Source organism: Sylvia atricapilla, chromosome W (assembly GCF_009819655.1).
Source record: "Sylvia atricapilla isolate bSylAtr1 chromosome W, bSylAtr1.pri, whole genome shotgun sequence".
NCBI lineage: Eukaryota > Metazoa > Chordata > Aves > Passeriformes > Sylviidae > Sylvia > Sylvia atricapilla.
In genome coordinates, this window is record NC_089173.1 from 14,829,101 (window position 1) to 14,852,422 (window position 23,322).

Below are 23,322 nucleotides of genomic sequence, written 5' to 3' on the forward strand. Positions count from 1 at the left end.
TTACCCTTACAGTAACACCAGGTCAAAAACCAAACTCTTTCCCCTAAGGGAGGTCCCATTGGGTGGGGCAGTTGGAGGAATAGGGTTTGTCAATACACCTTTAACAGCGTCAGAAGTCAGAAGTTTTAAGAAAGAGCTGGGGAATCTAGTTGAAAACCCAGTGAGAATTGCCAACCAGATTGACCAGTTTTTGGGCCCAAATATTTATACATGGGGAGAACTAAACTCCATCTTAAATATACTCTTCAATCCAGACGAGGTTCGGCTGGTTAGGGCAGCAGGGATGCGCATCTGGGAAAGAGAAAACCGAATGGGCCCCCCCGGTGACCAGAAGTTGCCAATAGCTGACCCAGGGTGGGACCCAAACAGAGGAGAAGGGAGGAGAAATATGGAAGATTATAGAAACCTAATGATAAGAGGTATTAAAGAATCAGTTTCTCGGAGTAGCAACACCAAATTAGCTTTTGACAGGACGCAAGAGAAAGATGAAACCCCAGCAGCCTGGCTGAGCAGGCTCAGATGGAATTTCCAGCAATATTCTAATTTGGATCCAGATAGCCCAGAGGGACAGATATTATTAAAGTTACAGTTTGTCACAAAATCCTGGCCAGATATCAAAAGAAAACTTGAAAAGATGAAAGACTGGCAAGACCGAGAAATAAATGAATTATTGAGGGAAGCCCTAAGAGTATACCTTAGGAGAGAAGAAGAAAAAACAAAGGCAAAAACCAGGATTATGGTAGCCGTGGCCAGGGAAAGTGTAAAGGATCTCAGAAAGGATACTAAGAGTGAAAGAAACACAAAATCTTTACCAGAAAAGGTAAGAGAAAGGAACCCACCACCTTGGGATACTCTTCAGAGACCAGGAGAGACCCGAGCTTGTTTTTATTGTGGAGAAATAGGACACTTTAAGAAACATTGCAAAAAAATGTCATTTGATGAGACTGTCATGAGGGAACAAGAGGCATTAGAAAAATTATTGAGGAAGGAGGTCAAGGAGGATTGGGGGTGTCATGGGCTCTATGCATTAGGGGACCCCATGAAACATCAAGAAGGGCCCATAGTAAATTTTGAAATTGAAGTAGGTCCCCAACATGAAGAGTTTGAGTTTTTAGTGAATACTGGTGCAGATAAATCATGTATTAACCGACTTCCAGTTGAAATTGCGATTAGAAGAAAGACATGTGAAGTCCTAGGAGCAGAAGGGGAGCCTTTCAAGGCTTCAGTTATAAAAAATGTAGAAATTAAAGAAAATTCCAAAAGATGTGTCACTAATTCGATATATCTACCCAAAGTAGACAGTAACCTGCTGGGAAGGGACCTGCAAGTTCAGTTAGGAGTAAGGATTCTTCCTAGAAAAGGAAGAATGGTGCTACAAATCATGAGGCTGACTGTTAGAGACTTAGGGGAAGTCAGGCCAGAGGTCTGGGCTGAGGAGAGAAAATATGGATATTTAGATATCCCACCTATAGAAATAAAAGTACAAGAAAAGACACCTCCTATAAGGGTCAGGCAATATCCTATTTCTCTAGAAGGGAAAAAAGGACTAACCCAAATTATAACCCATCTACTCACAGAAGGAATATTAAAACCTTGTATGTCACCCCACAACACTCCTATTCTGGCTGTAAAAAAGGCAGTGCAAAACCTAAGAGAAGTGAACAAAAAGACAATTACCAGGCACCCGGTGGTTGTACGAAACCCCTACCCGCTCCTGAGCAGGATTCCTGGAGACCAGTCCTGGTTTACTGTAATAGATCTAAGGGATGCTTTTTGGACCTGCCCTTTGGCAGAGGGGGGCCGAGATTGGTTTGCTTTTGAGTGGGAGTGCCCTGAAAGTAAGAGAGGGCAGCAACTGAGATGGACTCGTCTTCCTCGGGGGTCCACTGAAGGCCCAAACCTCTTCGGGCAAGCCCTAGAAGAGTTACTGATACAGTTTATCCCTAAAAACGGTGTGCAAATCCTGCAGTATGTAGATGACCTCCTAATGTCGGGGAAAAAGCAGGATAAAGTGAAGGGAACCAGTATTAATCTACTGAATTTTCTGGGGGAAAAAAGGCCTCAAAGTGTCAAAGAACAGACTGCAGTTTATAGAATCGTGGGTCACCTGCTTCAGACACCTCATTGGGGAAGGGTGTAAGAAATTAAGCCCTGAGAGAATCTCAGGTATGCTCTCAGTCCCAGCTCCAACCACAAGGAAAGATAAAAGAAAATTATTAGGACTATTTGGTTATTGCAAGCTATGGATAGAAAAATATTCCCAAAGTGTTAAATTTCTCTATGAGAAGTTAGTCCAACCTGAACCTGTAAAATGGACAGATAAGGATGAAGAACAATTGAAAGACCTAAAGACAAAATTGTCTTCAGCCCCTGTCCTGAGTCTCCCAGACCTTAAGAAAAAGTTTGACCTATTCATTAACTCTGAAGGGGGAATAGCTTATGGAGTATTAACCCAAGAATGGGGAGGACACAAAAAGCCTGTCGCATATCTTTCCAAACTTTTGGATCCAGTTGCAAGAGGGTGGCCGGCTTGCCTCCAGGCTGTAGCAGCCACAGCTGTTCTTGTAGAGGAAGCACAAAAACTGACACTGCAGGAAAAAAATCATTGCACACACACCCCATGATCTCTGGACAGTGTTGAGCCAAAGGGCTCAACAATGGCTGACTGACTCTAGAATTTTAAAATATGAAGTGATTTTAACCGGCACCAGTGATTTAGAGCTAATCACATCAAAAAGTCTAAATCCTGCCCAGTTCCTCTCAGGGGAACCCACACCAAACTTAGAGCACAATTGCCTGGAAATCATAGATTTACAAACAAAAGTAAGGGAAGATCTTGAAGATACACCTCTACCATGTGGGAGGGTGCTATTTATTGATGGATCATCTAGGGTGACAGAAGGAAAGAGAATATCAGGCTATGCAATAGTCGAAGGTACGGAAAGAGACAATTTAAAAGTTATAGAAAAAGAAAAACTGCCCCCCCATTGGTCTGCCCAGTGTTGTGAAATCTATGCCCTCAAGAGGGGATTAGATTTATTAGAACAAGATCAAGGTACAATCTACACAGACTCGAGATATGCATTTGGAATAGTACACACATTTGGAAAAATCTGGGAAGAAAGAGGCTACCTAAATACAAAGGGGAAAAATCTGATACATAAAGAATTAATTAAATTGGTGTTAGAATCTCTTGTGAAGCCCCAAGAAATAGCAATTGTACATGTCAAAGGACATCAAAAAAAGGACACATTTGAAGGAAAGGGCAACCAAGTAGCTGATCAAGCAGCCAAACTAGCAGCTCAAAGGCTGGGAGAACCAATAAAAATTCTTACTTTAAATGATGTACCAGCTAACAAAGTTAGTGAACCCATATATGATGAAAATGAATTAAAAGAAATAAAAAAGTTAGGTTTACACCAAGGGAAGCAGGGGGAATGGCTGACCCCAGATGGAAGAACATTCCTAAATAAAGCAATAGCTCGAAAAATGCTGGCAGAAATCCACAACTTAACTCACTGGGGCACCCAAGAGTTGTGTAATGATTTTCTGAGAGAACACCTATGTGTTGGAATCTATAACCTGACTAGAGCAGTTACTGAAGGATGCCTAATTTGTCAAAAAGTAACAAACTTCACAGAAATGCCTCCAGTACAAGGACATAAGCATCTTTTGGTTATAGTTGATCACTTAACGCATTGGGTGGAAGCCTTCCCTACAAAAAGGGAAACAGCACAAGTAGTAATAAAGATACTACTAGAACACATCATTCCCCGATATAGACTGATAAATAACATCGTTTCAGACAGAGGCCCCCACTTGGTAGCACAAGTCCTGCATGATATTGTTAAAGCCTTAGAAATGAAATGGCAGTTACATACACCCTGGCATCCTCAAAGCTCAAGAAGAATTGAAAGAATAAATAAAACCTTCAAAAATGTATTAACTAAATTAATAACAAAAACTGGAATGAATTGGCTAAAATGTTTGCCCCTAGCACTCTTGAAAATCTGAGTTCGACCAAGGTCAGACATAGGGGCTTCACCATACACAACTATCCCAAATAAAAAGACCATTGCCACTTCCCAGTGTCTCTGATACCCCAGCAAAGACTCCCTCCAAATAGACCACCATTAGAGACCCAGACACACTTAAAATAACCTTCAAAAGACAACCAAAGCCCAATTAGAAACAAACAAACAAACAAAAAAAAAAACCAACAAAAAACCTGTTGTTCAAAATCTTTCCAAGTTGTTATCAAAAGCTGTCATTTAAAAATGTTCTCTGTAAGTTGTTCTAAAATACCATGAAGTGTTAAGCTGTTTTAAAAAAAGTTGTGATAATATCATTACAGATCTCTCATAGGGCACACCACAGAAGGGCTAATCAAAAACTGAAAAAGAAGTGGGAATACACTGAAAGGAACTCCATAAGGCCAGCTAAATACCTTCCCCAACCCAAGAGGCAAGACCAGGTGAGATCGAGACAATGGTTCATACTGGACTCTTGGGAGAACTACACACCATCCCATCTATGACGGGGAGAACCTGCAGTCCCTTATAAGAGTTCACACTCATGTAAATCCCACGTGTTTTGATATAAAGCAGTAAATGCTGCAACATTTAAGCAGCGCCTAACTGGAAAGTGCCCCATAAGAGAATAGTTTTACTTTAGTTAGAACCTCAAACTAAAAAAAAAAAAAAAAAAACTAAATAAAGGATATTCCCATGAATCAAAAACTGCCAATTGATGCGGGCAAAGGCCCGATCAAAGAAATAGAGGGGGGACTGAAATGAATAAAATGTAAGAAATTCCCTTTTTTTGACACAGTCTGTCATTTGTTAAGAAAGTTATGCTGTTTAAAATGTTATGCCAGTTGTAACCTGTCTGTTAAGGAAGTTATGCTGTTTGTACCAAAATTTGTACCCTCAAAACCTTATTCCAAGTTGTATACCCCCTCTAAAACCCCGGGTTCCCTTCCCCTTCCGTCGGGCTAGACTGTTGCCGGTCCCCACCAGCTCCTCGAACTGCTGGCCCCGCCTAATAGGAAAATCCAAGGACTTCCATGGTGCATCACTCCAAACCGAAGTGCAGTTGCCGGCAAGCGGACCCAAAAGCCGGGACCCGGCACAAAATCCAGATAAAAGGGAGACACTACAACAACGAGAAGACCCTCAGCTACCTAAGGACTGAATTCTGCTTCTGCTGCCTCGCCATGACCACAAAGAGACTGGGAAGAAGTGACGCCCCTAGACCACACGAGCCGAGTTGGGTTGCCGGGTATTCCCGCGAGACCGGAACTCCCGACTCTGCTGCGGGGAGAGCAGCAGATTCGCCTGACACCTGATCCTCAGCGGCGACAGGAGCGAGAGCGGCGACAGGAGCAGCGACGGCGCAGGCGACCCCTCGAGTTCCCCCTTTAAAGAGCTGAATAATAAAGGCTTTTCAAAGGAGCAGGTCTCCTGGCCCATTTATAACAGCAACTGCAAACCTCACAAACAGATAAGAATATTTCTTTTTAACTAAAACATCCACTCGCCAAAACCTCTCCGCGTCTTACAAAGAGCTAAGAGACGTGGCTTGAGGTTGCGCAAGCCTAGATTCCTCTGCGGTTACCGGGGAAACAAATCACCCCCAGTCACCACGGCTGTGTCGGGCATTCACTTTGAAAAGGAAAACCCCTTACCCTTGCTTGTTTTTTTTTTTTTTTTTTTTTTTTTTTTCCTTTTTTTTTCTTTTCTTTTAAATAATTTGTTCACCCACAGATGTTTTTCTACTAAACAACACACTGATTCAAATTACAGATACACTTCAATCACGACATAAACTTGCAAAACTTCCAAAAACACTCACAAAGGTTAGTAACACGCAGCAAAGTCACACAAACCAAAACGCGTACTGTTATAAACGGGCCAGGAGACCTGCTCCTTTGAAAAGCCTTTATTAGTCAGCTCTTTCAAGGGGGAACTCGAGGGGTCGCCTGCGCCGCCGCTGCTCCTGTCGCCGCTCTCGCTCCTGTCGCCGCTGAGGATCAGGTGTCAGGCGAATCTGCTGCTCTCCCCGCAGCAGAGTCGGGAGTTCCGGCCTCGCGGGAATCCCCAGGAACTCAACTGGGCTTGGGTGGTCTAGGGGAGTCACTTCTTCCCAGTCTCTTTGTGGTTATGGCGAGGCGGCAGAAGCAGAATTCAGTCCTTAGGTAGCTGAGGGTCTTCTCGTTGTTGTAGTGTTTCCCTTTTATCTGGATTTTGTGCTGGGTCGCGGCTTTTGGGTCCGCTTGCCGGCAACTGCACTTCGGTTTGGAGCGATGCACCATGGAAGTCCTTGGATTTTCCTATTAGGCGGGGCCAGCAGTTCGAGGAGCCGGCGGGGACCGGCAACAGTCTAGCCCGACGGAAGGGGAAGGGAACCCGGGGTTTTAGAGGGGGTATACAACTTGGAATAAGGTTTTGAGGGTACAAATTTTGGTACAAACAGCATAACTTCCTTAACAGACAGGTTACAACTGGCATAACATTTTAAACAGCATAACTTTCTTAACAAATGACAGACTGTGTCAAAAAAAGGGAATTTCTTACATTTCATTCATTTCAGTCCCCCCTCTATTTCTTTGATCGGGCCTTTGCCCGCATCAATTGGCAGTTTTTGATTCATGGGAATATCCTTTATTTAGTTTTTTTTTTTTTTTTTTTTAGTTTGAGGTTCTAACTAAAGTAAAACTATTCTCTTATGGGGCACTTTCCAGTTAGGCGCTGCTTAAATGTTGCAGCATTTCATGCAATCTAATACTGCTTTATATCAAAACACGTGGGATTTACATGAGTGTGAACTCTTATAAGGGACTGCAGGTTCTCCCCGTCATAGATGGGATGGTGTGTAGTTCTCCCAAGAGTCCAGTATGAACCATTGTCTCGATCTCACTTGGTCTTGCCTCTTGGGTTGGGGAAGGTATTTAGCTGGCCTTATGGAGTTCCTTTCAGTGTATTCCCACTTCTTTTTCAGTTTTTGATTAGCCCTTCTGTGGTGTGCCCTATGAGAGATCTGTAATGATATTATCACAACTTTTTTTAAAACAGCTTAACACTTCATGGTATTTTAGAACAACTTACAGAGAACATTTTTAAATGACAGCTTTTGATAACAACTTGGAAAGATTTTGAACAACAGGTTTTTTGTTGGTTTTTTTTTTTTTTGTTTGTTTGTTTCTAATTGGGCTTTGGTTGTCTTTTGAAGGTTATTTTAAGTGTGTCTGGGTATCAGAGTCACTGGGAAGTGGCAATGGTTTTTTTTATTCAGGATAGTTGTGTATGGTGAAGCCCCTATGTCTGACCTTGGTCGAACTCAGATTTTCAAGAGTGCTAGGGGCAAACATTTTAGCCAATTCATTCCAGTTTTTGTTATTAATTTAGTTAATACATTTTTGAAGGTTTTATTTATTCTCTCAATTCTTCTTGAGCTTTGAGGATGCCAGGGTGTATGTAACTGCCATTTCATTTCTAAGGCTTTAACAATATCATGCAGGACTTGTGCTACCAAGTGGGGGCCTCTGTCTGAAACGATGTTATTTATCAGTCTATATCGGGGGATGATGTGTTCTAGTAGTATCTTTATTACTACTTGTGCTGTTTCCCTTTTTGTAGGGAAGGCTTCCACCCAGTGCGTTAAGTGATCAACTATAACCAAAAGATGCTTATGTCCTTGTACTGGAGGCATTTCTGTGAAGTCTATTTGTATGCTTTGAAAGGGTCTTAATGCTATTTGTCTTCCTCCTGGTGTGGGCTTTTTCATTACTTTTTGATTTACTTTTTGACAAATTAGGCATCCTTCAGTAACTGCTCTAGTCAGGTTATAGATTCCAACACATAGGTGTTGTCTCAGGAAATGATCACACAACCCCTGGGTGCCCCAGTGGGTTAAGCTGTGGATTTCTGCCAGTATTTTTCGAGCTATTGCTTTATTTAGGAATTTTCTTCCATCTGGGGTCAGCCATTCCCCCCGCTTCCCTTGGTGTAAACCTAACTTTTTTATTTCTTTTAATTCATTTTCATCATATATGGGTTCACTAACTTTGTTAGCTGGTACATCATTTAAAGTAAGAATTTTTATTGGTTCTCCCAGCCTTTGAGCTGCTAGTTTGGCTGCTTGATCAGCTACTTGGTTGCCCTTTCCTTCAAATGTGTCCTTTTTTTGATGTCCCTTGACATGTACAATTGCTATTTCTTGGGGCTTCACAAGAGATTCTAATACCAATTTAATTAATTCTTTATGTATCAGATTTTTTCCCTTTGAATTTAGGTAGCCTCTTTCTTCCCAGATTTTTCCAAATGTGTGTACTATTCCAAATGCATATCTTGAGTCTGTGTAGATTGTACCTTGGTCTTGTTCTAATAAATCTAATCCCCTCTTGAGGGCATAGACTTCACAACACTGGGCAGACCAATGGGGGGGCAGTTTTTCTTTTTCTATAACTTTTAAATTGTCCCTTTCTGTACCTTCGACTATTGCATAGCCTGATATTCTCTTTCCCTCTGTCATCCTAGATGATCTATCAATAAATAGCACCCTCCCACATGGTAGAGGTGTATCTTCAAGATCTTCCCTTACTTTTGTTTGTAAATCTATGATTTCCAGGCAATTGTGCTCTAAGTTTGGTGTGGGTTCCCCTGAGAGGAACTGGGCAGGATTTAGACTTTTTGATGTGATTAGCTCCAAATCACTGGTGCCGGTTAAAATCACTTCATATTTTAAAATTCTAGAGTCAGTCAGCCATTGTTGAGCCCTTTGGCTCAACACTGTCCTGAGATCATGGGGTGTGTGTGCAATGATTTTTCCTGCAGTGTCAGTTTTTGTGCTTCCTCTACAAGAACAGCTGTGGCTGCTACAGCCTGGAGGCAAGCCGGCGACTCTCTTGAAACTGGATCCAAAGGTTTGGAAAGATATGCGACAGGCTTTTTGTGTCCTCCCCATTCTTGGGTTAATACTCCATAAGCTATTCCCCCTTCGGAGTTAATGAATAGGTCAAACTTTTTCTTAAGGTCTGGGAGACTCAGGACAGGGGCTGAAGACAATTTTGTCTTTAGGTCTTTCAATTGTTCTTCATCCTTATCTGTCCATTTTACAGGTTCAGGTTGGACTAACTTCTCATAGAGAAATTTAACACTTTGGGAATATTTTTCTATCCATAGCTTGCAATAACCAAATAGTCCTAATAATTTTCTTATATCTCTTTTTGTGGTTGGAGCTGGGATTGAGAGTACACCTGAGATTCTCTCAGGGCTTAATTTCTTACACCCTTCCCCGATGAGGTGTCCGAGGTATGTGACCTGTGATTCTACAAACTGCAATTTGTTCTTTGACACTTTGAGGCCTTTTTCCCCTAGAAAATTTAGGAGATTAATACTGGGTTTTTCACTTCATCTTTCTCTCTCTCCGATATTAGGAGATCATCTACATACTGCAGGATTTGTACATTATTTTTAGGGATAAACTGCCTTAGTAACTCTTCTAGGGCTTGCTCGAAAAGGTTTGGGCTTTCAGTGAACCCTTGAGGAAGACGAGTCCATCTTAGTTGCTGCTTTCTCTTACTTTCAGGGCACTCCCATTCGAAAGCAAACCAATCTCGGCTTCCTTCTGCCAAAGGACAGGCCCAAAAAGCATCTTTTAGATCTACTACAGTAAACCAGGAATGTTCTCTAGGGATCCTGCTCAGGAGTGTGTAGGGGTTTTGTACCACCGGGTGCCTGGTAATTGTTTTTTTGTTTACTTCTCTTAGGTCTTGCACTAATCTAAACTTATTTTCTGCCTTTTTTACAGCCAGAATAGGAGTGTTCTGGGGTGACATACAAGGTTCTAATATTCCTTCTGTGAGTAGATGGGTTATAATTTGGGTTAGTCTTTTTTTCCCTTCCAGAGAAATAAGATATTGCCTGACCCTTATAGGAGGCGTATTTTCTTGCATTTTTATTTCTATAGGTGGGATATCTAAATATCCATATTTTCCCTCCTCGGCCCAGACTTCTGGCTTGACTTCCCCTAAGTCTCTAACAGTCAGCCTCATGATTTGTCGCATCATTCTTCCTTTTCTAGGAAGAATCCTTACTCCTAACTGAACTTGCAGGTCCTTTCCCAGCAGGTTACTGTCTACTTTGGGTAGATATATCGAATTAGTGACACATCTTTTGGAATTTTCTTTAATTTCTACATTTTTTATAACTGAAGCCTTGAAAGGCTCCCCTTCTGCTCCTAGGACTTCACAAGTCTTCTAATCGCAATTCCAACTGGAAGTTGGTTAATACATGATTTATCTGCACCAGTATTCACTAAAAACTCAAACTCTTCATGTTGGGGACCTACTTCAAAATTTACTATGGGCCCTTCTTGATGTTTTATGGGGTCCCCTAACGCATAGAGCCCATGACACCCCCAATCCTCCTTGACCTCCTTCCTCAATAATTTTTCTAATGCCTCTTGTTCCCTCATGACAGTCTCATCAAATGACATTTTTTTGCAGTGTTTCTTAAAGTGTCCTATTTCTCCACAATAAAAACAGGCTCGGGTCTCTCCTGGTCTCTGAAGAGTATCCCAAGGTGGTGGGTTCCTTTCTCTTACCTTTTCTGGTAAAGATTTTGTGTTTCTTTTACTCTTAGTATCCTTTCTGAGATCCTTTACACTTTCCCTGGCCACGGCTACCATAATCCTGGTTTTTGCCTTTGTTTTTTCTTCTTCTCTCCTAAGGTGTACTCTTAGGGCTTCCCTTAATAATTCATTTATTTCTCGGTCTTGCCAGTCTTTCATCTTTTCAAGTTTTCTTTTGATACCTGGCCAGGATTTTGTGACAAACTGTAACTTTAATAATATCTGTCCCTCTGGGCTATCTGGATCTAAATTAGAATATTGCTGGAAATTCCATCTGAGCCTGCTCAGCCAGGCTGCTGGGGTTTCATCTTTCTCTTGCGTCCTGTCAAAAGCTAATTTGGTGTTGCTACTCCGAGGAACTGATTCTTTAATACCTCTTATCATTAGGTTTCTATAATCTTCCATATTTCTCCTCCCTTCTCTTCTGTTTGGGTCCCACCCTGGGTCAGCTATTGGCAACTTCTGGTCACCGGGGGGGCCCATTCGGTTTTCTCTTTCCCAGATGCGCATCCCTGCTGCCCTAACCAGCCGAACCTCGTCTGGATTGAAGAGTATATTTAAGATGGAGTTTAGTTCTCCCCATGTATAAATATTTGGGCCCAAAAACTGGTCAATCTGGTTGGCAATTCTCACTGGGTTTTCAACTAGATTCCCCAGCTCTTTCTTAAAACTTCTGACTTCTGACGCTGTTAAAGGTGTATTGACAAATCCTATTCCTCTAACTGCCCCACCCATCGGGACCTTCCTTAGGGGAAAGAGTTTGGTTTTTGACCTGGTGTTACTGTAAGGGTAACTTTCTGGGTTTTTTATTGCCTGACAGGATGCATTGTTAGGTGCCAGACCTAACTCCCAGCTGTGAGGGGGTGCAGGAGAGGAGGTTAGACCAGTGTTAGGGAATGGCAGAGGGTAAGAGGGGTCATAAATTGGAGGGGGGTAAGCTGGGGAAGGAACAGGGATTACAGTTTGGGAAGGTATGATTTTTAGGTGAGGTTGGAGGATTACTTTGGGATAAACTGTAGGAGGAGGGAAATGTTCTAAGGGGTCCCAATTATGGCTAGCTTCTTTTTGGTTCTTCTGCTTTTCATTCCTTTGTTTCCCTTGCTGTAACTTACATATTTTTGTTGTTTTATTTTTGACTACTTGTTTTTGCCAACAGATAGCATAGAGTATCTGTTCAATACTTGAATCTCCTCGAGATTTCAAGTATTGAGTTAATTGTGAACACATCCAGGGGTCTCTAGTTCCACACCATGGCCATTTTGCAGGTAAATTTAGGTTAGGCCAAGCCTCTATGCAATAATGGATCATCTTGATTCTGTCTAAGCTTTTAGTGGCCTCATTAACCTCCCATAGTTCTAACATTTGTCCTAGTGGACTGTCTGGTGGAATATTTCTTTTTCTCTCTTTTCTCCTCAACTGGCTCCACTCTACTTATGTACGCCCCCATTTTCACTGGGTCTCAAATAAAAACTACGGTGCTCTTACCCTGACAGAAACTTTACTTCAGGGCAACACAAAGCAAAATTATCTGACCTTGTTTTAACTAAACTTCTTTAAGGTGCCCCTACACACACACAAGTTTAAAGGCGGGCAACCCAAATTTTAACTCTCACTCACTCTTTGAGCACTCGTAAGTAGCCCCAGGGACCCTCTCTTAGGGTTTGGGCACTACCCCTGCCGGTGCTTGGAATACTCCACAGGTAGCCTGGTGACCTGCCCTTAGGGCCTCAGCCACTACCCCTTAGCAAGCACTCCTTTACTCCCCTGCACCCGGACAGCGTACCTCTTCCCTGGGCACCCCCGACCAGTTCTACCTCTCGAACCCGGAAAGCGTACCCAAGATACCCCCGACCAATGCAGACTCTTTTATCCCAGCACCCCGACAGCTACCCCAGCCAGTCTCCAAAGCACCCCGAAAGCAGCCTATCTTTGCTACCCCATCCGGTACTCAGATGCTCTGGGCCGTAGCCTCAGCCAGTGCTCTCTTTCTCTCCCCACACCCCGGTAGTTACCCCAGCCAGTGCCAACTCACAAGCCCCTAAAGTAGCCTGGGCAACCCGCCCTTAGGGTTCCAGCCGCTACCCCAGCCAGCGCTAGTCTCCTGTGACACCCCAGGCTATAACCTCAGCCAGTGCGGGGCGTGCTTCCCACTGCTCGAGCCCTTTTTCACGCTTGAAATTGGCCCAAGTCTTTTCTGTCACTTACTTTTTATGACGTGCCACTTACTCTCTAAATTCTTCCACACGTCCGGGGGGGGCACCTATGCCCCTGGAGACGCCTCAGTCTCTCCCAATCCACTCGCTTCCTGCTTTTCCCAGCCGGCCCCCTCGCGGGGGTGTGGAAACGCGGTACTCAGCAGTCCAAACTCGCTTGGGGGGTCCGAGCTGCCGGCCCCCCTCTCATTCACTTCACACTCGCTGGTCTCCACTCCCGCCACCGGTTGTTCTTACCGATGCTCCTCAGTGGCGTCCCACGAGGCTGGCGAGCATCGTCCTCTGGTCCGGGATGTCCAGCTGTCCAGGAGGTCCGAGGTCGGGCTGCGCATTCCCGTCCTGGTTCTCTTCTGGGCGTGGCTTAGATCCCGGACGAGTCCCCAAATTCTTATAAATGGGCCAGGAGACCTGCTCCTTTGAAAAGCCTTTATTAGTCAGCTCTTTCAAGGGGGAACTCGAGGGGTCGCCTGCGCCGCCGCTGCTCCTGTCACCCCTCTCGCTTCTGTCACCGCTGAGGATCAGGTGTCAGGCGAATCTGCTGCTCTCCCCGCAGCAGAGTCGGGAGTTCCGGCCTCGCGGGAATCCCCAGGAACTCAACTGGGCTCGTGTGGTCTAGGGGAGTCACTTCTTCCCAGTCTCTTTGTGGTTATGGCGAGGCGGCAGAAGCAGAATTCAGTCCTTAGGTAGCTGAGGGTCTTCTCGGTGTTGTAGTGTCTCCCTTTTATCTGGATTTTGTGCTGGGTCCCGGCTTTTGGGTCCGCTTGCCGGCAACTGCACTTCGGTTTGGAGCGATGCACCATGGAAGTCCTTGGATTTTCCTATTAGGCGGGGCCAGCAGTTCGAGGAGCTGGTGGGGAATGGGGACAGCCTAGCCCGACGGAAGGGGAAGGGAACCCGGGTTTTTAGAGGGGGTATACAACTTGGAATAAGGTTTTGAGGGTACAAATTTTGGTACAAACAGCATAACTTTCTTAACAGACAGGTTACAACTGGCATAACATTTTAAACAGCATAACTTTCTTAACAAATGACAGACTGTGTCAAAAAAAGGGAATTTCTTACATTTCATTCATTTCACGTACTACACAAGCTTTTACAAACCACAACACATACGGTACACAAATGATTCTTTTCCTCACCAAAACGCACACAATCACCAAACCACAGGACCACCACACACACACCTTCGGTGCAGGACCACGACCCAAGACAGCACCTTCCGTGCCCCAAAACTCGGGCCGGCCTTTCAGATTATGGATCACCAAGGCGCACCTTTAAACTACAAGCCGAGATCGGAGCCACCACTGTTCCCCAAACCAACAAAACCTGCAGCCCTGGGGCCGCTGCTGCCCTCCCCTCTACGGGAGGGAGCTACAAGTTACCAGCTCTACCTGGAACACAACCAACCATTTACAAGACTCCGCGGAGTTTCCAAAACCCAGTCAGGCTTCTGCTTTGCATAAGACGTCTCTTATGACTTATAAGCCGCCTCTATTCCAAGGTACCTGTTCCCAATATTTTAAACATACCTTTTGTCCGTAGTTCCAGCAGGCTCTGGTCTTTCCCCGGGGGTGTCAGCGGGGCCGCGGGAGCCCTCTTCCCAGGAAATTCTGGGCGGGCGCCCTGAGGGGTCCCAGACCCCGATGGCCCCCTCGGCCAGAGAGAGCAGTGTCCTGCCGCGGTCGCCAAAATGATTTGTTAAAAAAATATGGATATTGATCTAATACCAATATCCAACTATGACGGACAAAGACTCTCTAACAGTTTGAAGTTAGAAAGTGTATGTTTATTACGACGCCGGGCAGCGTGAGGGATAACTCCCAAATACACACGCGCAATTTACAGATGATCACAGGGTCTTTTTATGTACAAAAGTGTTGAATACCCAAAACACAAATGCATATTCATGACTCTGGTCCATCCCATTCCCCCCTTCATATGGTAATTAGCCAAAAAGCAATTAAGCATGCGTAGTTTGTTCTTTGAAATGGGTCGGTGGTCCTTTTTAGGGGGTGGGGTCTCAAAATGATGAAGTAAGATGCGTCTTCCTCGCTTTGCCTTTTTAACCTTTTAGTGTTGGTGACACCTGGATCCTGTTTTCTCAAGACTATCTCATTTATGATCACACTGTGTTCTTGGGGTCTATTGATTAAGTTGACAGGTCTCCTGATTTATCGGTTCCTTAAATCCGGCTTATGTTAAAAAAAGGAAGTTTACCTCAGCAATGTCTAGTTAGTAAAAGGGGAGTCTACGTGCTAAAGTCTTTTATTCTTCAAAATGTAAAGGGAAGTCTACGTCAGCAAGTCCACGTCTAATTCTTTAACTAAAGTCCTTAATTCTTTAAAATTAATATCTCACACCCACCCTGAGGAGCGAATTTTGGCAGGTAACCACGCAGTTAGACAATTTGGACGCAGCCTCTAGGTAAGTATAAGCGCTTCTCATATTCGCGTCCCTTTTCTATTTTTTTTTTTCTCTTTTTTCTGCTGCGTGGGGCATAGAAACCTTTTAGCATGGGGAACAAGCTTGTTAGAACACCCCCTCCTGAGAGAGATATATATCCTGTCCTTAAAAATACCCATCTTGAAAATCTATCTAAGAAAAAACTTCCAAGAAAAAATCTCAAACGTTTCACTACCTGGCTAAAACAAAACTTTCCTGATATAACGATTGATTCTCTATCCTCTAACTTCTTCTGGGATGAAGTCGGGAAAAAGCTTTACAACACGCAGGCTGCGGGGGACTTCTCTGTTGCATGCTTTTATCCTGTCTTTCACACTATTGCTAAAACTGGCAAAACCGGTTTGCCCCATCTCCGGCCGCGGCCACTCTATCCACTCTATCCCCCAGCCTATTCACATGCTAATGACCCAGCGATTACCGAGGAATCCGCGCCTCCTCCCCCCCCGCCCCTGGCCCCGCCCCTGGCCCGGCCCCTGCGCCCGAGCCGGCAGTCCCGACCCCGCCCCCCAGCCCTGACACCGCGTGTACCCCGCCCCTCCCGCCCCCGCTGCCCGCCGCCGCCACGCCCCGCCTCGCGCCGGCGCTGATCCACCCCGCCCCCAGCGCCCCCCCGCTCTCCCCCCACCCCGCGGCTCCGGCGGTGCCAGCCACAGGCACCTCCCCCGCGCAGACCGGCCCGCCGGCTCCGCCACCGTCCGCACAGACCCCGAGCGCGGCACCCACGCCGCCTCCCAGCGCTGCCCCGCAACCACCCTCGATCCTGCCGTCCCCCGCCGCTCACACCTCCCGCGCAGCAGAGCAGCCGCAGCCGCGTGTGCATGCTCCCTCCGCGGTTCCGTGCTGCGCGCCCCCCCCCGGCCCGGACATCCCGGGTCCTGCAGACGGCTCCTGCCACCTCTCTCTCCCCCACCCCCTCCCTCCAACCGCAAAAGTGACCACAGGAGCCGCAGACCCCTGCTGCCATCCCTTCCCCCCCCAACCCACTCAACGTTCCACATGCTGCCGTCCCACGGACCCCCCCCACCCCCGCGACCCCCTCCCTTCCCATCCCCCCAGACACCACTCCCCCCCCACCCCGCCTCCCCTGCCCAATGAAAAGCCGGCATCCCGAATTCGCCGTGCAAAAGTTCCTGCTACAACTTATTCATCCTCCGATAGCACCCCATCAGATTCGGACTCTGATTCAGATGACCATGGGGTACAGACACGTAGGCAAGCCACACAGGCAGGGGACTGGGAGATAGCCCAAAACATCACAGCTTTCCCAGTCATATGAGGAAAAGGGAAAAGAGGAGGCTCTTCACACATAAAGACATGGGACTCTATCCCTTACAAGGAACTCAAAGAACTCTGTACAGCAGCAAAAGAACATGGTAGAAGTTCTCACTTTTTTAAAAATCTACTGGAAGCTACCTTCTCTGCTTACACATTTGTACCACATGATATTAAAAATATTATCAACTGCCTTCTTACCCCTACTGAATACATGTTATGGGAAAGACGGTGGAAAAAACAATTAAAAACATTATCAGACACCTATCATAATGATCCAAATCAGAGGAACCTAACAATTCAGCAACTTGCTGGAGAAGGTGACCTCCAAAAGCCCCTAGAACAAGCAAACACGCTGCCTGAAGCAGCTCTACAAGACATAGCTAATGCTGCAAAGACATCACTGCTCCTCACACCTGATGACTCTGTTCCTACACAACATTTTTCTAATATCAAGCAGGCAGTAAATGAAAGCTTTGTCCAATTTATAGACAGACTTAAATTAAGCCTGGAAAAACAGATAGAAAGCCCAGAGGGACGAAAAGAACTTTTAACAAAACTTGCTATGACTAATGCAAATGAACAATGTAAGACTATTTTAAGAGCTTTGCCCTTAGATACTGAACCAACTATTGAACAGATGGTTGAAAGCTGCACACGCTACGCATCCACGGAGAACAACATGACCCAGGCAGTTGTCAAAGGTATTGTAGATGGAGTTTCTGGTGCTTTTGCAGTAGCACTGTCGAAGGAGAATTCCCGTTGTTTCCTGTGTGGAGAACTCGGACATTTTATCAAGACGTGTCCTGAGAAATCACCCATCCAGGACCGTCGCATCCAGAGGTACCAGAGACCCCAGCAGTACCAGCAGCATCCGGGAAACTCCCAGCAGGGCGCGGTCAGGCCCCGCGTCCGAACAACAAATCAAAGGCCACACCATCCCACCCAAGAGCCGAGAGAGTGGAAACATTGCGGCACGCCATCCCAGGGGAACCCAGAACACATGAGAAGGACCCAACATACGGAGCCTCACAGACGGGAACACATCGCCAGTTGGTAACATCGCTGTCTATTAACCTTGTCGAGAAATGTTTTTATCGTATCCCCACAGGAAAATACGGACCCCCAGGAGGCCCGTCGGACATCCTTATCCTGAGTGACACCTTCCGAGGCCCAGAGCAAATTTCTGTACTGCCGGAATTACAAACTGTGCTTCCTGGACAAGAAATTCTTGTTCAGCTTTGCTGCACGGACCCTCCCTTTTTTCTTTCACAGGGAACACCGATAGCACAAGCATTCCTGCTTCCACAGAACCACCCGGAACAGCTCCCACTCAACCCGACAGTGATGTGGGCACAGATTGTGGGCCAAAATAGGCCAATCATCGAGTGCACCTTGTTCTGCAAAGGAGAGAGAGTCCACTGACCAGGTCTGCTTGACACAGGCACGGACATTAGCATCCTGGCCCGCTCTGAGTGGCCAGACAACTGGGAACTGGAGCCAGTGGCAGGTGTAATCTCGGGGATTGGTGGAGCTGCTGTTTCCATGAGAAGAAAACACAATGTTGTCATCAAAGGACCCAAGGGCAAGATGGCAACCACCCGGCCTTACGTGGTAAGGGCCCCCATCACCCTATGGGGCCGAGACCTCCTATCCCAATGAGGGGCGTCCATCCGAATCTCCAACCAGGATTTCTGATTGGGGCCACTGAGAGAAGCGCGCCACCAGCCACTCCCCAGCTTTCCTGGAAAAGTGATACACCAACCTGGACTGAGCAGTGGCCCCTGTCAAAAGAAAAACTGCACGCACTAGAGAACCTGGTGGAGGAGCAACTTGCCAAAGGACATATCACTGAGACGACCAGTGCCTGGAACTCTCCCGTTTTTTTATTAAAAAAGCCCGGCACAGACAAATGGAGATTACTCCAAGATCTACGCAAAATTAATGAACTCATTGAAGACATGGGACCCCTCCAACCCGGCCTACCCTCACCATCGATGCTGCCCCGAGATTGGATGCTTAGCATCATTGATATAAAGGACTGTTTCTTCCATATCCCGCTTCACCCGCAGGACGCTCCACGGTTTGCCTTCTCTGTCCCATCTCTCAACCAACAAGCCCCGCTCAAGAGATACCACTGGCTGGTCCTTCCACAAGGAATGAAGGCATCGCCATCGATATGCCAATGGTACGTTGCACACATCCTGTCTCCCATCAGGACCCTATTCCCAGAAGCAATAATGCACCACTATATGGACGATATCCTAATCTGTGCAGCTGAAAAAACCTACCTGGACAAAGCTGTTAAAAAGACCATTGAAACCATAGAAGCAGCAGGATTTGAGATTCGTGAGGACAAAGTGCAGCACACCAGCCCATGGAAGTACCTCGGCCTCCTTATCTGCGAGAGGACCATCGTACCCCAGCAACTCACCATCCGAGACAACCCAAAGACTCTAAGGGACTTGCACAGCCTGTGTGGATCTATAAATTGGATACGCCCCCTGCTGGGGGTCACAACAGAAGACCTCGCCCCCCTCTTCAATCTTCTCTGGGGCAATAAGAGCATGAACTCTCCCTGCACCCTCACGCCAGAAGCCCGAGACTCCATCGCCAGAGTCCAGGAAGCCCTGTCTTCACGTCAAGCCCATCGCGTCGAGCCCAGCTTGCCTCTCCTGTTTGCCGTTTTGGGCAAAGCCCCTCGATTTCATGGACTGATCTTCCAATGGGACTCCCAACTCAGAGACCCTCTGCTGATACTCGAATGGATCTTTACAAACAACCAACCCACAAAGACAATCACCACCTTCCAAGAAATAATAGCATATTTAATAAAAAAGGCCAGGACTCGCATCTGTTCACTTGCAGGGTGTGAGTTCGCATGCATATACTTGCCATTAACTGCTGGAAATCTAGAGGATTTGCTTCAGACCAATGAGAGCCTCCAGTTTGCCCTAGATAGCTACACAGGAAGAATTTCCATTCACATGCCAAAACACAGACTTTTCAATCGTGATGTAGCCTTCCATCTGACCCCAAAATTAGTACAGAGCCAGTCACCCTTGGAAGCCATAACTGTCTTCACAGATGGCTCCGGATCATCCCACAAATCAGTAATGACTTGGCAGAACCCAAAGACTCGAGAATGGGAGTCAGACATCCAAATAGTGGATGGATCTCCACAAATCTCAGAACTAGCAGCTGTTGTCAGAACCTTTGAGAAATTCAAAAATGAACCTTTAAATTTAGTCACAGATTCAGCCTATGTTGCTGGCATAGCTATGAGAGCTGAACATGCTCTCCTCAAAGAAGTCCCTAATCCAAAATTATACCAATTAATTTCTACACTCATTCATTTAATCTCCCACAGAAAACAGCCTTACCATATCATGCACGTAAGATCGCACACTGACCTTCCTGGTCCCATTGCAGAAGGGAACAGTCCAGGTTCCAGCTGAATCACAGGGGCAGCCACAGCCAGCAGCAGTCGCCCATGTGCAATCACAAAAGTACAAGATGAAATCAGAGCACAGAGGTAATAAGGATAAGAAAGGAGGGCCCTCACAACCCGCAGGGGAAACAGAAGTTAAGATCATCACCAAGTCCCTGTCATATAAAAGTCTCCGTAACCTGCAAAAAGATATTGCAAAACAGGGACGTGAGCCTTATACAACCCGGCTACTTCGGGTCTGGGACCTTATAGGTACAGTTGTACAACAGGATGGTAGTGAGGCAAGGAATTTGGGACCCTTGACCCAGGACTCGGGTATAAATCAGGTATTTGTAAGAGAGACAGGCCCCCTCTTCCTCTGGGAGCAGCTTTTAATGAGTATGAAGGGAGGTTTGTCCACAGAGAAAAAATGCAGCAGCACCATCATACAACGGACTGAAAGACCCTTGAGGAGGGGATCCAAAGGCTGAGAGAAGTGGCAGTATTGGAGGTACTCTTTGGGAGGAGTGGACAGCATGATAATGACCCGGACCACGTTAGATGCACAGGGCACATGTTGTGGACGCTGGCAACTCAGGGAACATGTGATTACACCGTATTCATTGCCACAATTAATCCTGATAACAACCGAGAGACAGTGGGTTCTGTAGCCAGCAAGCTCAGGAATTATGAAAGTATGATTAATGGCCCAATGCAGGTTCATGTCTCTGCTGTGGTGAAAGAACTCAAAGAGGAGATGAAGGAGATGAGGGAGGAGATGAGAAGGAACAATTCCCAGGTGGCACGGGTACGAATCACAGACCCCAGAGTCAGAGCCCAACGTCCCCCAGCTAGAGAGGGAGGGTACACGCCACGAGCTGAACTGTGGTCCTTCCTGCACGACCATGGGGAAGACATGGGAAGGTGGGATGGGAAACCCACTTCTGTCCTGGCAGCACGGGTGCGTGAGCTCAAGGAGAGGAACACTCACAGAAGGGGTTCCACTAAAATGAAGGTAGCCTCAGCCTCCCATGACCAAGTCACCAAGTATTATAGAAGTGAGGATGATATGTCAGATCCCCGTGAAGGAACCTCCACCATGTATGCCCAAGAAAAGAATAATAACCAGTGCTAGAGGGGCCCTGCCTCTAGCCAGGAAGAGGCACGGGAAAACCAGGTCTTTTGGACTGTGTGGATTCGATGGCCTGGCAGATCTGAGCCACAAAAATATGAAGCTTTGATTGATGCTAGGTCACAGTGTACCCTAAATGCCATTGGGACGTGTGGGGGCAGAACCGATTTCCATTGCTGGGGTGACAGGGGGATCACAGGAATTGACTCTGTTGGAAGCTGAGGTGAGCCTGACGGAGAAGGAGTGGCAGAGACATCTGATTGTGACCGGACCAGAGGCCCCGTGTATTCTGGGCATAGACTTCTTCAGGAATGGCTACTACAAAGACCCTAAGGGACTCAGATGGGCATTTGGGATACCTGCTGTACAAATAGAGGGCATTAAGCAATTGAACACCTTGCCTGGACTTTCAGAGAACCCATCTGCAGTAAGACTTCTAAAAGTAGAAAAACAACGAGTCCCTATTGCCACCTCGATGGTGCACCGCCGGCAGTATTGGACAAATCAAGATGCCGTGATCCCCATCCACAAGATGATCCATGAGCTGGAGAGCCAAGAGGTGGTCTGCAAAACCCACTCACCCTTCAACAGCCCCATCTGGCCTGTGCACAAGTCTGACAGAGAATGGAGATTGACTGTGGACTATCGTGCCTTGAATGAAGTGACTCCACTGCTGAGCACTGCTGTGCCAGATATGCTGGAACTCCAGTATGAGATAGAGTCCAAGCCAGCAAGGCGGTATGGCACTACTGACATTGCCAATGCATTTTTCTCCATTCCTCTGGCTGCAGAATGCAGGCCTCAGTTTGCTTTCACCTGGAGGGGCGTGCAGTACACCTGGAACCGACTGCCCCGGGGGTGGAAACACAGCCCCACCATCTGCCATGGGCTGATCCAGGCTGCACTGGAGAAGGGTGAGGCCCCGGAATATTTACAATACATCGATGACATCATTGTGTGGGGGAAGACTGCAACTGAAGTGTTTGAAAAAAGAAAGGAGATCATTCAGATTCTCCTGGAAGCTGGTTTTGCCGTCAAGAAAAGCAAGGTCAAGAGACCTGCCCGAAAAATTCAATTCCTAAGAATAAAGTAGCAAAATCGACGGCGTCAAATTCCCACTGAGGTCATCAAAAAAATCACAGCAATATCTCCACCAACCAGCAAAAAAGCCCTACAAGCTTTCCTAGGTGCCATAGGCTTTTGGAGAATGCACATTCCAGAGTACAGCCAGATTGTGAGCCCTCTCTACCTGGTTACCCGCAAGAATGATTTCCACTGGGGCCCTGAACAGCAACACGCTTTTGCCCAGATCAAACAGGAGATCGCTCACGCAGTGGCCCTTGGCCCAGTCAGGACAAGACCAGATATGAACAATGTGCTCTACTCTGCAGCCAGGAGCCATGGTCTGTCCTGGAGCCTTTGGCAGAAGATGCCTGGAGAAACTCAAGGCGACCACTGAGATTCTGGAGTCACAGCTACAGAGGGTCCGAATCCAACTACACTCCCACAGAGAAGGAGATCTTAGCCACCTATAAAGGAGTTCAAGCCGCCTCAGAAGTAATTAGCACAGAAGCACAACTCCTGGCACCCCAACTACCAGTGCTGGGATGGATGTTTAAAGGAAAGGCTCCCTCTACCCACCACGCCACTGATGCCACATGGAGCAAATGGACTGCCCTCATCACACAGCGCACCCGTATTGGAAACCCAAATCGCCCTGGGATTTTGGAGATAATTACAAACTGGCCAGAAGGTGAAAACTTTGATCTCACGGATGAGGAGAAGCAAGAACAAGTGACATGTGCTGAAGAAGCTCCATCGTACAACCAACTGCCAGCAGAAGAAACACACTACTCTCTTTTCACTGATGGTTCCTGTCGCATCGTAGGGATGAACCGTAAGTGGAAAGCAGCTGTGTGGAGCCCCACACGACAGGTCACACAAGCCACTGAAGAAGAAGGTGGGTCAAGCCACCTTGCTGAACTCAAAGCTGTTCAATTGGCCCTGGACATTGCTGAAAGAGAGAAGTGGCCAAAGCTCTACCTCTACACCGATTAATAAATGGTAGCCAATGCTCTGTGAGGCTGGCTAAAAACATGAAAAAAGGCCAACTAGAAGCATAGGAAGAAACTAATCTGGGCTGCAGATGATTAAAAAGACATTGCCATTCGAGTAAAAAA

General features: G+C 46.4%; 1 long non-coding RNA gene and 1 pseudogene across 1 annotated transcript in view; both read left to right on the forward strand.

The window, feature by feature from the left end:
* LOC136373472 (uncharacterized) overlaps positions 1–23,322 on the forward strand; it is a 427,927-nt gene that overhangs the window by 90,448 nt on the left and 314,157 nt on the right. The gene's annotated exons all lie outside the window — the stretch shown is intronic.
* LOC136373419 (sodium/hydrogen exchanger 2-like) overlaps positions 22,350–23,322 on the forward strand; it is a 53,182-nt pseudogene continuing 52,209 nt past the window's right edge.